This window comes from Athene cunicularia (assembly GCF_003259725.1).
Source record: "Athene cunicularia isolate RWA chromosome 3 unlocalized genomic scaffold, athCun1 chr3_part1, whole genome shotgun sequence".
In the NCBI taxonomy this organism is placed as follows: Eukaryota; Metazoa; Chordata; class Aves; order Strigiformes; family Strigidae; genus Athene; species Athene cunicularia.
Window position 1 is genome coordinate 17,151,628 of NW_020799097.1, and position 14,753 is coordinate 17,166,380.

General features: G+C 43.1%; 2 long non-coding RNA genes across 2 annotated transcripts in view; one reads left to right on the forward strand and one right to left on the reverse strand.

Annotated features, from left to right (window-relative positions):
- LOC113477656 overlaps window positions 1–2,679 on the reverse strand; it is a 21,174-nt gene extending 18,495 nt beyond the window's left edge. Inside the window, exon 1 of the long non-coding RNA XR_003397941.1 lies at window positions 2,526–2,679. This is a non-coding gene — a long non-coding RNA (uncharacterized LOC113477656). The remainder of the gene's footprint in view (window positions 1–2,525) is intronic.
- Window positions 1–13,185, forward strand: part of LOC113477655 — a 22,115-nt gene extending 8,930 nt beyond the window's left edge. The window contains exon 3 of the long non-coding RNA XR_003397940.1: window positions 13,074–13,185. This is a non-coding gene — a long non-coding RNA (uncharacterized LOC113477655). The remainder of the gene's footprint in view (window positions 1–13,073) is intronic.
- The last annotated feature ends 1,568 nt before the right edge of the window (window positions 13,186–14,753 follow it).

Consider the following 14,753-nt stretch of genomic DNA (forward strand, 5'->3'; position numbering starts at 1 on the left):
GTGAACCAACTAACAGGAGAAGAAGTTTGGGCTTGTGGTTGGCCTTGTGGCCGAGCTCTCTAGCTGGCGGAGCAGCTGCAGAGGCAGCCGGGGCCAAGCTGGCTGTGAGGAGATGGGGAAGTAGATGGGCTCTGGCCACTGCCCATCCCTCCCCCTTCCCTCAGCACAGAGTTGTGCAGGGAGTTCTTTTGCTCAGAGATTGTTAGGACACAAGTTGTGCCTCCACTGAACCACAGAGAGGAACAGCTACCAGAGTTGCTGAAACAGGGACTGTTAGATGCTGTGAGAGCTTGCTCCACTTCTGGAGGATTTTCTGTGCCCCATCCTCTTTCGCTAGAGCTCCATCTCCCTCCTGTCTGTGTCTTCCCACTCCCCACAGTCCTTTCACTTCATTTTTGCTCCTTGTCTGCTTTGTTTTATCTTCAGCTCTCCTGGCCTATTTCTCCTTACTTCGTTCCTCATCGGTTCCTTGTTTCTTTTAGTTCTACACACCCCAATTCATCTAAACCCTGTTAAGAAAAAAACATGCATGGACCTCTTCTGAAGTTGTTTCTATCACACAATTTGCTGGCTGTGTTACTGCCTTTCCTCCAGCCCTTTCTCCATCGTTCTTTGTTTTGGCTGTGAGAGTTCCAGGCAGGGCCTGGCTGCAGCTCTGTGTGTACAGAGCCTAGCAAGACGGAAGGCACTTCATTCTCAGTAGTCCTTAGGCACTGATGTTGCAAGCAGAATTAATAGGAATTTGAGTGGATTCGATTGCCAGTGTGGCCACAGACTTACAATGCAACTGTGGGAAAGTAAGTCTCCGGGTGTCTCTGACTATCTGTAAAATAATACTTTCCTTCTAGCCTTTAAATAAAATACATGGTTGAAACTAAATAAGAATACATGGCTGAAACTAAATTGGATTTTTAAATCTCTTGCACCATGAATAATCTTCTGTGTGGTTAGCAAGACAAGTTACATATGCAGTTGTTTTTAAATGGTAAATTTTTGGCTTACCTGTCTGCGTCTCAGATGTTACATGATTCTGCAGTGTGATGTACTGATTTTCAGTGCATGCATCCACATGTGTACTTAAACACATCCACATTTCAGTTCCGTTGCTGTTCCTCCTTTGGAGGATCTCACTGGATCTGGGCATCTTGGAAGAGACTATTGCAAGTTTTGTCCTCCCACCAACTTGTATCCTTTGTGCCTGCACAGGTAGGGAAAGAATAACAGTGGAGACATATGTATATATGCATGTTCACATGGCTAGTGCATCTATAAACTAGAAACAAGGCAATGGTCAGAGCTTACTGCTATTGCATGAGCTCACTTGCAGTGTTACAGTTGTGGAAAAGTGCAGTGAGACTAGTACAGCATACACTATGGTCAGACTTGCATAGCTCAAGGAAATATAGTGCATCTTATTAATTATGGATCAAATATATTTTGAGATCCTCTGATTAAAGGCAGTATTGAAATACAAAGCACTGCAACAGAACCATGCTCATTTGCACAGTTGACTGCGAAACCTTTTGTGGCTGAATTAATTTTGCAATTTAGTAGGTTAACAAACCTGGCACAGCAAAGCTCATGCATTACAAATTGCAATTATTCAGTGTATTTTGACACCAGTATATCTATTTTAGTTATTTACAATGCTTAATGACTTTCTAGGAGTTGTTCAATATGATCTCTTTAATGAAAATCAATGAAATCTTATTTATAGAGGCTGAAAGGAGTCAGGCATATGGGGATGCTGGGCAGAGATGAAGGTTGGGGTCTCTTTATTCTCTCACCTGCACACTGGCTGCTTGCCACTGCTGTCTAACTCAGCCTACCGTCTCTTCTCAGAAGTGCTGGAAAAGCCTCTGAAACCAGCACTGTGGCTTGATTAGGGACTAGTTAAAAGAGAGACGTTTTTGTATGTATTGCATGATGTACACAGAAGAGTATGACTTGTACTATGCTATTGTTGATAATTGCTTGATACTAGCCAAATAATAGATGAAAAGGTGTTTTCTCTGTAAAGTAGGGTTTGTGAGTTTGGAAAGAAAGCGATGTTAAAGTAAAAGTAAAGATCTTTGGTATCTGATAGGAAGTAAATTTGCTTCAATGAGACAGGTAAGGTTTCAGATGACACAGCTTTCAAAAATCGTTTGTCACACAGGTGTTAGTACAGAAAACACTTGTTGCTCAGTACAAAAGACACAACCTAGCAACACAGTGAACAAGAAAGTCTCCTAATCACTGTGTTATGACTCTGTCTCAAGATGATGCAAGGTCTAGAGCACAAGTCTTATAAGGAGCAGCTGAGGGAACTGGTGCTATTTAGCCTGAAGAAAAGCAGGCTCAGGGGAGACCTTCTCACTCTCTGCAACTACCTGAAAGGGGGTTGTAGCAAGGTGGTTGTTGATCTCTTCTCTCAAGTAAAAAGCAGTAGTACAAAAAAAAATGGCCTCAAATTGCACCCAGAGAGGTTTAGATTGGAAATTAGGAAAATTTTTTCCACCGGAAGGGTTGTCAAGCATTGGAACAGGCTGCCCAGGGAAGTGGTTGAGTCACCATCCCTGGAGGTATTTAAAAGACGTGTAGATGTGGTGCTTAGGGACATGCTTTAGGGTGGACTTGGCAGTATTAGGCTTATGGTTGGACTCAATGATCTTAAAATTCTTTTCTAACCTAAATGATTCTATGCTTCTATGTAGTTCCCCTTTCTTGGCCTGATGGATCTGAAATTCTCACTCTCAAGGCTCAGGAAATCATCTGTATTTCCTTTAAGCTCAGCACATACCCTTTTTTTCTCTCCAGCAGTGCAGCATCTCCCCAGTCCCTCTCACCAACATTCCTGGCAGTCCTGCATTTTGTATCTCTTGCTATTCCAGGCAACCCAGGCATATATGCTTTGCACATGTGCCAAAGCCAATAGTTTTTGCTGTTTCCAGTGTGCTGGTGGTTGAGACTATTTTCTCACTGCTTAGCACTTCACTGGCATTTGACACTGAGGGTGTGCATCTCGCAGTACAGAACAGGTAGCGTGGGCTGTTTAACATGTCCTTCCTCATGCTGGGCAGATGTCTCTTTTTTGGAAGGGAATTCCCACCCTCTTCTGCTTTGACCAAGGGCCTGTGCTGATACTTTTCTCCTCCTTCTACCCTCAGAGAAGTCAGTGCTTCCCTTGCCATTGGGCTCAGCCTGGTGGTTGCCTTGTGGCCATCACCTTATCCTGAAGTCTGGTTAGCTTGACTAAAACCAAAGCTTGTCCACAACCAACATAAGTGTAAAATAGAAAATAAAGCATGCCTATGCTAATCATTTCAAACTGCAGGCTTAGCTAGGCCCTAAACCAAGTTAGGTCCAGTAATCAAGTTGTTAAGAGACTGTACATACTGACACAATCGGTCCGTGTCACTCTCTGTGTGGGTGCACCTCTTCCTTCACCAAGGGACCATCCAACAGGTGGTCTGTGGCTGCTGAGCCTCCCCTCTAAAGACCAGAAGACTTGAGAAGGATCTGTAAGACTAGTAACAACTCTAAACAAGGTTTTGAGAATGAGCATGCGTCTGATAGACTCTAGGCATGCTTTGCAGCCTGAGCCTTAGCCTCTTCTGGGGGATACCGCAGAGCAGTTGGGATTTGGAAATTAAATCCAACTCCAGCATAGACGTGAGTGCTTTATGTAGCTCTGCTTTTGCATCCCAGAAAAACCTGCTAGTGCTCTCACCTTCTTTCTTCTTAGTACCACTGTTTATATTTTGGGGTGTATGAAGGGGAACAGCCGGTAACTTATTTTACTGTAGTGTGAGGAAAATCTATTTAAGTGCCTGAGGAAGGAACTGCTGGTTGCAGGTGTTCATGAGAGATGTGTTCCTCTTCGCCCCTGAGCTCCTGGAGGGGAATTCAGCAAAAAGGACCCACTTGTGGAGCATGGTCCCCGACTTCCCCAAAGCTATATAAACACAGCAGAAACACTGGTGGGCCCTGGTGTGCCGAGGGTGTGTCCCCCCCTTGTAAAAAAGAAAAAGGTTTAGATGATGCAGATGCACTGTGTTTATGTATGTTAACCTGTGGAGTTTTTACCCTTTTTTTCATACATAGTTTGGAGTGGACATTCTTGGTTCACATGTAAGGATTCTTTCCATTCCTGACTTGTTTACTCAGATTTTCAGGATGATGAGCAGCAAATAACAATAGGTGAATAATGTATGAATAGCAGATAGTAGTCCAGCATGCTTATCACTAATAGCCTGTTGGCATCTTGCAGGCTGTAATTTGCCCACTTAAAATCTGACCTGGTAAAACCCTTGTACACATTTAGAAGTGTATGAATAATTCACTAAAAATATTTTTGGTTGCTTTCTTAAAATTAAACGTGCCAGTAGTTCCCTGTGAAGATGATGTGTTTACTCCCATGCTTACGGGCACTGCATCAGGCATCACTCTTTCACATACTCACAGAAACGCTTTATCTCTGGTGAAATATGTCACCTCCTTTCTTGAGCTGAATGCTTCATTCCTCTCACTCACAGATCTAATACCACAGTGAATTAAATGTATTGATGAATCAGGATTGAAATCTACAGTGAATATGATTGCTTAAAAATAATTCCACCAGACGTACTTTAGAGATGTCATTTTCTGTGGGCACATATGCTCTATGTATGGGTATATAAAACAGCGTGTGGGAATGCGATGCTATTTAACTCATAAATGGAGAGCAGAATTTTATTGGTCACAGTAAATATTTGTTCAAGGAAAAGGAGCGGAGGTGAGAACAATCCATATGAAAAGAAAGCACGTTAGTACCCAGAACACTGACAATATTGTTCAAGGACAGTTTATCCTTGTGGAAAATATGACCCCCTGTAAAGCTGCTGAGTCTGTTTGCAGATCTTTTCAAAATAGAGTCCTTGCATTTGCCATTTTAGTTTGTTTTGGCTGTTCGTGTCCAAACTACATTCCTAGCAAATTGCATGAAGTGCTTATTCCATTATTTTTATTGTTATGTTTCTCAATAGAATGTGGTTATCTTGAGCTAGTGTCATGCTTTAATACATTAGCACTAAAATGCACTGACGATCTTGCAAAGAGAGTGTAGGGTGACTGACATTGAACTGGTACCTTGTACCTTGTACCTTGTCTCTGGAGATTCCTAAACCAGAGGTTGCTTTCAGTTTAAAATGAAGACAGAATATTTGCATTTCTTCATAATCTGGTCTACTCTTGTGAAACCATGCCCTGTGCCAGTTCATATACGTCCTGCTCAAACTTCGTCCAGGTGCTGGGATTTGCTTGACTGGTCCTAACTGGTTTTTGGATGAGAGGTGGTTTAATCTGTCCTGAGTTTATATTTTGCATGGCTTCAGTTTTCACGTAATGAGCCAGCTTTATCTGTCATGTGCACAGTTCTGCTTTCTTCACGTCCCAGTTCATAATTTTGTTACATGCCTTTTGTCCATAGAAAATAAAGGAATCAGGGAACTGAAATTGAATTAGACCCAAAACGTGCTTGAGTTTCCTGTTTTTCTTGTATTAAAATACTTTTTCTATTGAGACCCAACATGCGGCAGTTTCCTAACCACAACCACAGGGACTGCGAGAACACCCTGAGTTCTGTCACAGAGCACAGCGACAGGGGCAGATCTGGAAGCGGGGTGGGGATGTGCTGTGCAGAGCGGTGCGGGGAAGACGCTGTCCCTCCACACTGGCAGCTGCCCTGCCACTGGTGGACAAATAAGTTATTTTGTTCCTGGACACTGGCAATGACTAGGTTTGTGGTTCACCTCTTGTCCAAGCCAGATATCATCTCTCCCTTTCACGCTCCTTCCCTGTTTTTTTTCCACTACCCGTTCTTTTCTCACATCTTGTCTTTTTTCTATCCTTCCCCACTCCTTCTTTCACTCTGCCCTCATTTTTTCTTCTTCTTTAGTCAAACAGACCTACTGAAATATAAAGCCTGACCTCTCCTAAAGAGGGGGAGATTGTCCTTTTACTTTTTAAATTATGCACCTGCCTAGATGTTTTCACTGTGTAATTGCTATAGTAACTACTGGGAACACAGATAGCCCCTTTAATATAACCTCTAAGAGCCTTTTGATTTAAAACAATGTCTTCAGTTTTATGGCCTTTCTCAGCTTCTGGTAGTATCCTTCTGCAAAGACTAAGTGAAGAAACAAAAGAAAGCAGCGCAAGACCTGCCTCCAGCAGTATTTCCACAGCCATATTACTAGGGAGGGCTGCTCACACTGAGGTCACTGCTAGGAGGGCTCATCACCGAGTGCAAAATACATTCAAAAGTTACTTTTTATAAGATTAACAGCTCTGTCATGAAACCCAGCAACATTTCTGGACTTGTGGGAATCAGTTCTGCTGCATTCCAATCCGAGATGTCCTTCTGACACATTTTTTTCTGTGGAAACACTCATAAATTTGACCCTGGCACTTGGAGATGAGCTAGATCCATTCAAATACAGTCCCTTTGAATCCACCCTCTCTTCCTCCTTTGTCCTAAGAAGGAGGTACTCTCTCTCTGACTCTTACATCTCAGTAAACTAAGAGATATTTTAGATATCTTACTGTTTGTTTTGGATTAAGTGGCGCTGTTTAGGGAGTAATGTTCTCCTCAGTGTGAATGGGAGGAGTGGAATTTGTAGTTCCCCGTCTCAAAAAAAAGATATTTTCACAAAAGATAAAGAAGCATTTTTATGCATATGTAGGAAAGGGAGGCCTGCTACAAGAGCTGAATTCTGGATACCTCCCAGTTTAAGAGAGCTGCAATTTAGACATTGATAAAGAACCCTGTTCTTAATGGTAATAAAATAAAAAAAAACCAAAACAACCCAAACCTCAAACATTATTATCTTAAATTGCAATGATTTTATTTATATTGACAAATTATTTAATAGAGATTAATTGGATCCTTAATTTAGACACTAATTTGATGATCTACCCAACAATGAAATAAAGACTGTTGACTGTTTATCCATGATCTCATATGGAAGACAAGCACAGTGTTATTGAAGTGATTTGCATACTATCTAAAGCCAAATATTAATACACACATGCCCTTCCCAAGTTTCAGCCCATCATTAAAGCTCTGTGATCTTCTTACACTAGCATTTTGGTCTAAGCATCACTGCATAGTAAGATAAAACTTCATTATACAATCAGGCAAAATGTCATTGCTATGTTGAATAATCATTTTCTGGAGGCTCTGAATGAAACCTTTAATTAATATTTCATCTATGGCCAGGTTTACTACCTTGAATAAGCCCTAATAATATTGCCATTTCCCAGCTTTCTTAAAGATGTAGTTTTGAGTCTGCTTGCTTGTTTGCAATTATGTCTAAAATTAACTATTTTAGTTCTAAACCTAAGAAAACAAGGAGGAGTGTAATCTAATGCACACAGAAGTGGGCCCTGCACTGGATATTTTAATGCATGCTCTCTCATTATTTTTGCACCATGTCTTCCTTATTAACTTCTGATATGGGCCATCACTTTCCACAAAAACCTCAGGATCACAGTTCAGTTTGAAGGCTGTGTGTGTCGATTGGACTTGTTGTTATTGGGGCCTTTTCTACCAGCAATGTTTTCCCCTGCTGTCAAATCTCCCCCCACCTATTCATCCCTCCTCCGTAAGGTCTGTTTGACACTGTTGTAATGACCCCCATTGGGAGATGTACAATTGGATTTCTAAGTTCCCGCATGGCTCCTACTTTTTAATGTTTGCTCCTGAGTCAGGACTGTATGCATGGTTGACTGAAATAGAGTGAAATTTTGAATAATTTCTGTTCTCTTCCTTGGATTGTATTGCTGTTTGATTGCAGAGAAGAAACGCACCTCTAAAATGCTTCAGGAATCTCATACTCTCATGTACAATTACGTTGCAATATTTTGGATGCCTAATCTTTCCATATATCTTAGTAGTACCTCTCCATTTTTGTTAGAAGGAACCTGATTTTCACCAGGGCTTTACAGTTAAATACAATGGATGCTGGATTTTTTTATTACGTAGCAGCATGCCTGACGGCCAGTACAGGCTCTGCTCCAAGTTCCTCTTGGTCATAAAATATGTGGCAGCATGAGGCTAAACTTGTATGCTAGTAGAACAATGATCTCATAGCTAGACGCTGGGGTAAAATTAGCTTTGGTCAAATTTACATTTTAGAGCAGGGATGAATGCTTATCCCCAGTGTCCTAAGAAAAGAAAGGTTATTTCAGTGAATCTCTGGCTTCCACAAATGCTTCTGGAGTTCAGAATCAAATTATTGCTTCCCTGTGAACAGAGTGTGGGGGTTAATGTTTCTTCTGCTTCAGCCAGCCACAATGGGTTCAGCTCTACTGTCTAAAGTACACACAGGCTTGTATCCTTACATCATGTGTTGATGATTCTCATTCTGCTGTATACTTTGGCAGGGAGTGATGCAATCTATCAGAAACTCTAAACAATTATCATCTTTTGGGCTGCATACCCTTGGTAATCCAGGTAGCAATTACCCAATCTGAATATTTGGCAAGTAGTTTGTAATCCCTGTGGAGAAAGCATATGCAAGCCTGGCTCTGACCTGATTAACTTAGTTCCCTGACTTCACCAAGCAATACTGAACACCTAAGGGGAACTTAGTTCCCTGGTACCTCTGTCCTGAACATCAGTAAAAGCTAATCACCCCTTCTGGATTTGGTGTTCCCTTTCATCTTGGGCTGGCTACATCCCAGATGGGTGCAGCTTCTGGCAACATGCCCTACAACGTAGGTGTTATTCTCAGAACAAAAGTAGAGGGCTGCCAGATGTCCAGTGTCACCTGCCCTAAGGAAATTTTCCTTCCAAATTTCTGAGTGGATTGTTTCACCAGGTGACTGCGCTTGTTGTTGCAGTCTGCTGATGTGACCATGTGACAAAATGCACTGCTTGCTTCCGTGTTCAAGGGAAGTGGAATTTAACTTGCTCAGTTGTATTTTGCAGCTGCAAAGAAGGAAAAAAATAGAAGTAAGAGTACAGTACAGGATGGGCCAGCATGTGTCTTATTTCCTCCATTCTGGCAGCACTCTCGGGGAGGAGGGACACGGCACCCTGGCAGTGACTACAGGCCAAATCCCCAAGAGTTCAAGAGCTGCACTCAGGAGTGGAAGGAGAGCTAAAGTATTAGGGCCATTTTAATCCCTAGGTGATAAAGAGCCTTGCATACAGAAGGCTGTTCAGTTTGTAAGAAATCACATTCATTTCATGGTGTTCCCTTTTCCTGCTTTACAGAGGTGGCTGTAGATGGCCTTAGAATTTTCTAATTTTTTCCAGTCATTTTTGGGCAAGCTTATCCCATGCTCTCTTGTGTGCTGGCAGACTTAGTGAGATAGAAACATTACTTGTGGGCTAACTTCCTGCAACATCGCCTTCTCTTCAGGCCTCCAGACTTTTCTCACAAAAATATATCCGATGTCACTAATATGAAAGGGTCCAGCATGGTTGAGCAGGTCCCTTTCCTCAGCCAACTACATCTGTTTGATATGTCCAATAGCAGGACTGATTGCTCTTGACTCACCAAAAGGAATAGGTTCTGTTTTTAGAGATGAGTTGTCAAGGGTGGCCCTTGACAAGACTTGAACTCATTCTCCCTGAGCTTAGTGGGGTGATTTAACTGCTCGTCTCTAGCCAGTAAATCTGGTAGTCAGAAGCATGGCAAAGAGACACAAGGAAGTTCTTTTAATCTTCATGCAACTTCATGGGTGAGGTCAAGTTCTTACCCTGTGATTCACCAGCAGATTTCATCGGGATGAAGGGGTGAACATTGGTTCCCTCATGCTTCTTTGTCAGTTCCCACATACCAGCATTCCTCCCCATCATGGCATAAGGAAAATGGATGTGGCTCACACTTCACAAGTTTCAGGTAAAGCAGAAATCAAAACATCAGAGATGTTGAAGTTTATGACAGTGTTGTAAGTGATGGGTCACTTTTCTCCCTGGGGAATCTGCTTAACTCCCTCAGATTTTTCCAGAAAGAAATTTAAAAAAGGAGGAGGGCAGTCAGGAAAGGAAAAGGTGTTCCCATTTTTTGTGATGTTACTACACAGAGCTGAGCTGCCAGGTTATACGATCTGCAGGGAGATTGTGGTTAGTGCTGGTGGTTGACTGGGCGCCACTGCATTCCTTGCAGCAGGACTCAGGCCAACGGCATTACGCCATCAGCTTTGAGGGATCACCAGCAGCACCGATTGCCAACAGGAGAGGAAAATGCAACTGAGTTTTTGATACATAGGAAGGCTGAGCTTTAGTGACAGTCTAGCTGTTGTGTCCACTGCCATGCCTATCCCTGGAAAATGAAAGCGTCAGCACCCCTGTCTGCAGTCTTTTTGGCCTGTAACAGACTGGGTGCTGTAAAATGTAATAGAATGTAAATATTTGTGGGGTTTTATGTTTTTGTTTGTGTTGTTTTTTTTTTTTGTTTTGTTTTTTGTTTTTGTTTTTTTAAATTATAAACTCCCTCAGTTCCTTTCTTCTTTCTCTTTAGCAACAGGCTGTGGGTCATTAGTATCAATAGCACAGATCTCTCTCATGCCACACCTAAACTAAATTGTCAATAGGAGGTTTTGTAGAAGATTCACACATCATTCCAGCAACTGTAATATCTGTTGGGAAATGCAAAAACACCAGGTGCATAGCTGCTGGTTAGAGTTTCCATTTACTTTACCTGGGGCTTTTCTGTAACATGCAGCAATGTACGTCACATGCAGAAAAAAAGTAGGTGGAAGGTTCTTTCCAAACCACATTGACCGAAAGAATGTACGTGTCAGGTAAGCTGTATGCTGATGTGCTCATGTGTTCTGCAGTGGCAAGGGTTACCTTGTCAAGGAAATCTTCCTGGTGCAGGTGTGCATCCTAGCAGATTCATTCAGACTGAGAGATGAGAATGAGCCCTCCCTCATCTGACATGTACAAACAGCATTTTATCCATTTGTCTCCTAGGACATTTGCTAGCTGTCTCGTTAATCTTTTACTTGAAGTCAGACATATGTATTGATGGAAAAACAAACCATAGACCACAGACCCCCTGCCTTGCATTCCTCACCTCTTCAGAGTAACACTCACCATAGAACCGTGCAGAAAGCACCGATATTTCAGTGGGTTTGGAGCTGCATTGCTTTCTTGCACTTAAAGCACCTCTTCCACTGCTGTACTACCTACCCCCTCCAGTCCATCACACACATCCCCTTCCTTATTTGCGTTTTGCACATGTATGATGCCTCCTGTATCTCAGAAGTTAAGGAGGCTGAGAAACTGGGACTGGAATTTCATCCTTTTAATACCAAGTCACAGGGTGCTCTGTGCACCTCTCACTGACTTTTTGGAGGCTTTATGAGCACCATTAATTTTACCGGCTTCTAACAGACCAATTCAAGGACAACAAAAATTCAGGGCCCAATTCTCAGCTGGGTGAATTGTTTTCAACTTTATTTAGAGGGAATAAGAAACTTCTGAGTCAGAGCCAGTAGCAGAGCATAGAAAGGGAAGTAATTTCAGGAACAGAAATATCTGTAAAGGTTAATCTCCAGTTATCTTGTCTCTGACTTCATCATCATCTGGTCGCAACAGACTTTGTGAGCTAAACAGAGCCAGGTTAGCTCTGTACTTAAACAAAAGAGCCTGGAGGTATTGTCTTGGTGGTGTTAAATAGTGATCTTCTATCTTACCCAAGCAAGCAGATTCTTTTGAATCTTGCATCACTGCATTATCTGAGCCTTTCTTGCATGTCTGCCTTCAGGCCTGCCAGGCTGATTGGTTGGGATTATTGCCTGAGGTTTTCCAACACTAATTTTATTTTTAATAGTATTTATTTTCTTCAACAAAGCTCTGCATGCTTATATGCTGCATCTCATTTTAAGTGCGGTCAGAATTACTTTAAATAGTAATTATTTGAAAGGCAAGAATACCCTCCAAGTCCTGTAAGAATATTGTTTATAAATATTTGTGCTTTGCATCTCTGTAAAGGAAAATTACTAAATCAGAACAAGGATTTATTTTCAGTTCTCTTTAATCTCAAATTTATGCTTTGTACTGTATGACATGGGATTGACCCTTTTGGGACTGGATCCATCCTGAATTCATATCTCACTCAAATCCACACTTGTACATTGTGCAGGGTGTGTGGTCAGGAAGTTTTTGCCTGTCTGCTTCAAATAATTCATACTTATAGTGCATCCCAGTAAAATCATCAGGAGCTCTAGCAGGCTTTGTAAGCACTTCTTTAGGTGAGAATGTATCCTTCAATAGTAATTTAGGTCTGATACAGTGATAGAACATCTCTCCTTCTCCCCTCCCCTCTCCATTTCATTTCTTCCTAAATATTTTTTTTTTGTTTCCAGGTTCCCTTCACCAAAAATGCCTCAAAAAACTTTGTGCAGTGCCTAGCACAAAGCGGTTGAGATCACAGCTTGTTTTGTAATAATGGAGAAGTCAGTTACGGAGTCTTCTCCAGGAGGTAGTCAAAGGTTTGTAATAGTTCAGTTGACACCCCAGGAAAGAGAAGCTCTCTGTTCTGGAAGCCAGTGTTGGTGATAATGGAGAGACTTTTGCCATGTTGCCTTGCCAGATCCTTCAACATTGGACAAAAAGCAAGTGCTTCTAGCACGGTCCTGCAATTCAGTCATCAGTCCAGCTCAGTCCTTAGTCTTGCTATGAAGATCAGTCACAAAGCTGCAGCCTGCTGTGGTGATAACAGTATGAGGGAACTAGTAGGAAATAGTCTTTGTGTACTGCATTTGGCAGGCAAACAGTTAAATTATGAAGTTGTTATTATTATGGATTTTAGTCTGAGTAATCTGGGCCAGATTTGAGTTTGTAAACCCATCCTGAAAAGTGCATCAATCCATCTCTAACCCTGGGTTCACTGAAGACATTGAAGTTCAACATGTAGGTTAAAGTGAAAATTGCATTCAGTATTGGTTTTTGTACAGACTAATTTGTTGTCTGTAAAGCAGTATAGCTAAAGAGGAGGCTAAAAAGCTAGTGAAAGTGCTGTAGCAACTCACTGTAAACTTCTAAATCCCTGGCGGAGAAGCTACATCCAATTGCTGTTACTTCTTACCCTTAGATCGATGGTAAATTCTTCAGGGAGCAGCAGCATCATTTTGTTCTGAATTGTGTCCATGCTTGGTCTGCGGCTGTGCCTCCTGGGCTCAAAGACGTTATAATGATACAGATGGATCCTCTCCACCTTTGCAAGTGCCCTGAGAAAGCCAGGGTCTGGCTGCTGCTTCTTAGGTGAGCCATAGGAGCAACCCCCAAACCTTCCTCCCTGTTACCCTCCTTATGGAGGTGCTGGAATGAGAAGGAGAAGCAGCACCAGTGTGTCTTCCAGCCTGTCCTGCCTGGCTGGGTTTCATTGTTCTTCTCTTAATTTCATCCAGTAATTCATTCAGGGAACAGTAATGCAAAACTTTGCATCCTAGCTGATTTCTTGCTCTCTTACTAAGTCTCCACACCCTTGTCGGGGTCAGCATCCTTCAGGTACCCACAGCCCACTGCAGTCTCCCGCCCCCCCCCTTCCATCCCCCCAGCAGCTTGCTGTCCTTTAGCCAGGTTATACATATTTTTTCAATCCTGGTTGTTTATGGTCTCTGAGCACAAGGCTTAGCAGAGAGCTACGCTGCCAGCGCTGCGAGACACCCCAAAGGGAGTTTGGCCGAGGCTCTGCCTGTTTTCACACCTCTCTGCAGATGGAGGCCGTGGAGCCCGCTCCCCTCCCCGGCGCCCCTGCAGGCGCCCTGCCCGCCTTTGGCCTCCGCCGTCAGAACGACTTTGGCAACTGCCACTGCTGGATTGCATCACCGTGTGTGTCTCCCAGGTGGCTGCAGCTTTAACTCGCCTATCAGCCTGTCTATCTGGTATTAGGTTTGTATCTTGCCTGTCTATCCAGGGTATCGACTTCTGGGCTGCTTTTGCAGCTTTGATTGCAGATTGGGCATGGCAGCGCTGGGATGAGGGTGCTACATCAGCAAACATAAATCCCGTAGTTGTTCGGGCTTGGACCGCATTTTTATGGCGTTTCAGGAAATGGAGGTTCTGCACGCCAGAGAACCGCCGGGATAGGTGATGCAAGGCAAGTGCAGCATCAGCTCGTGTCCCTCAGAAGCCACTCAAGGGAAGGGAGCAGCCCAGCTAACTGGTACCATCAAGGAGACGGCCAGCTTCCCCTCCCGTGATTTATATGGGGTTTAAGGTGGGGTGTGGCCAAACTGGGTCGGTGGGAAGCAGGCACATACTGTTATGTGGGATTAGCGAGGAGCAGACAGACGGCAGCGCAGGACCGGGCAGGGGAGCCCGCACGTGGGACGGCTCAGCCGCAGAGGCAGCTGGCACAGGAGCACTGATAAGGAGGAGAAACAGATGGTCACGCAAGCCCTTACACACGCCTTCCTGGTAGGCCTGCTGGAGGCTGGTCGACATCCCTTATTCCCCAAACAAAAATAAATCTTTTCCCTTCCCTTGTTTGAAGAATTCATGTGGCTCATTAAAGTTTACTGCCATAAACATGCTCTTGCAGTCTTTGCCCAGGTACATTGCCACTGCTTGTGAATGACACAGGATCAGTCCCATTTGTGCCTCTACCATGCTGTTGTGACACGGTTACAGAGCCTGGTCCTTACTGCTGCAAGCCTGCCATGTGGAAAGAAAAGGGGGGAAAAGGACAAAAGAAGGAGAAATACATATTATGCAAGATTCCCTGAAAACAATTCTAGAACTGGCCTTGATGCCAAGGGGAGCGTGTTGC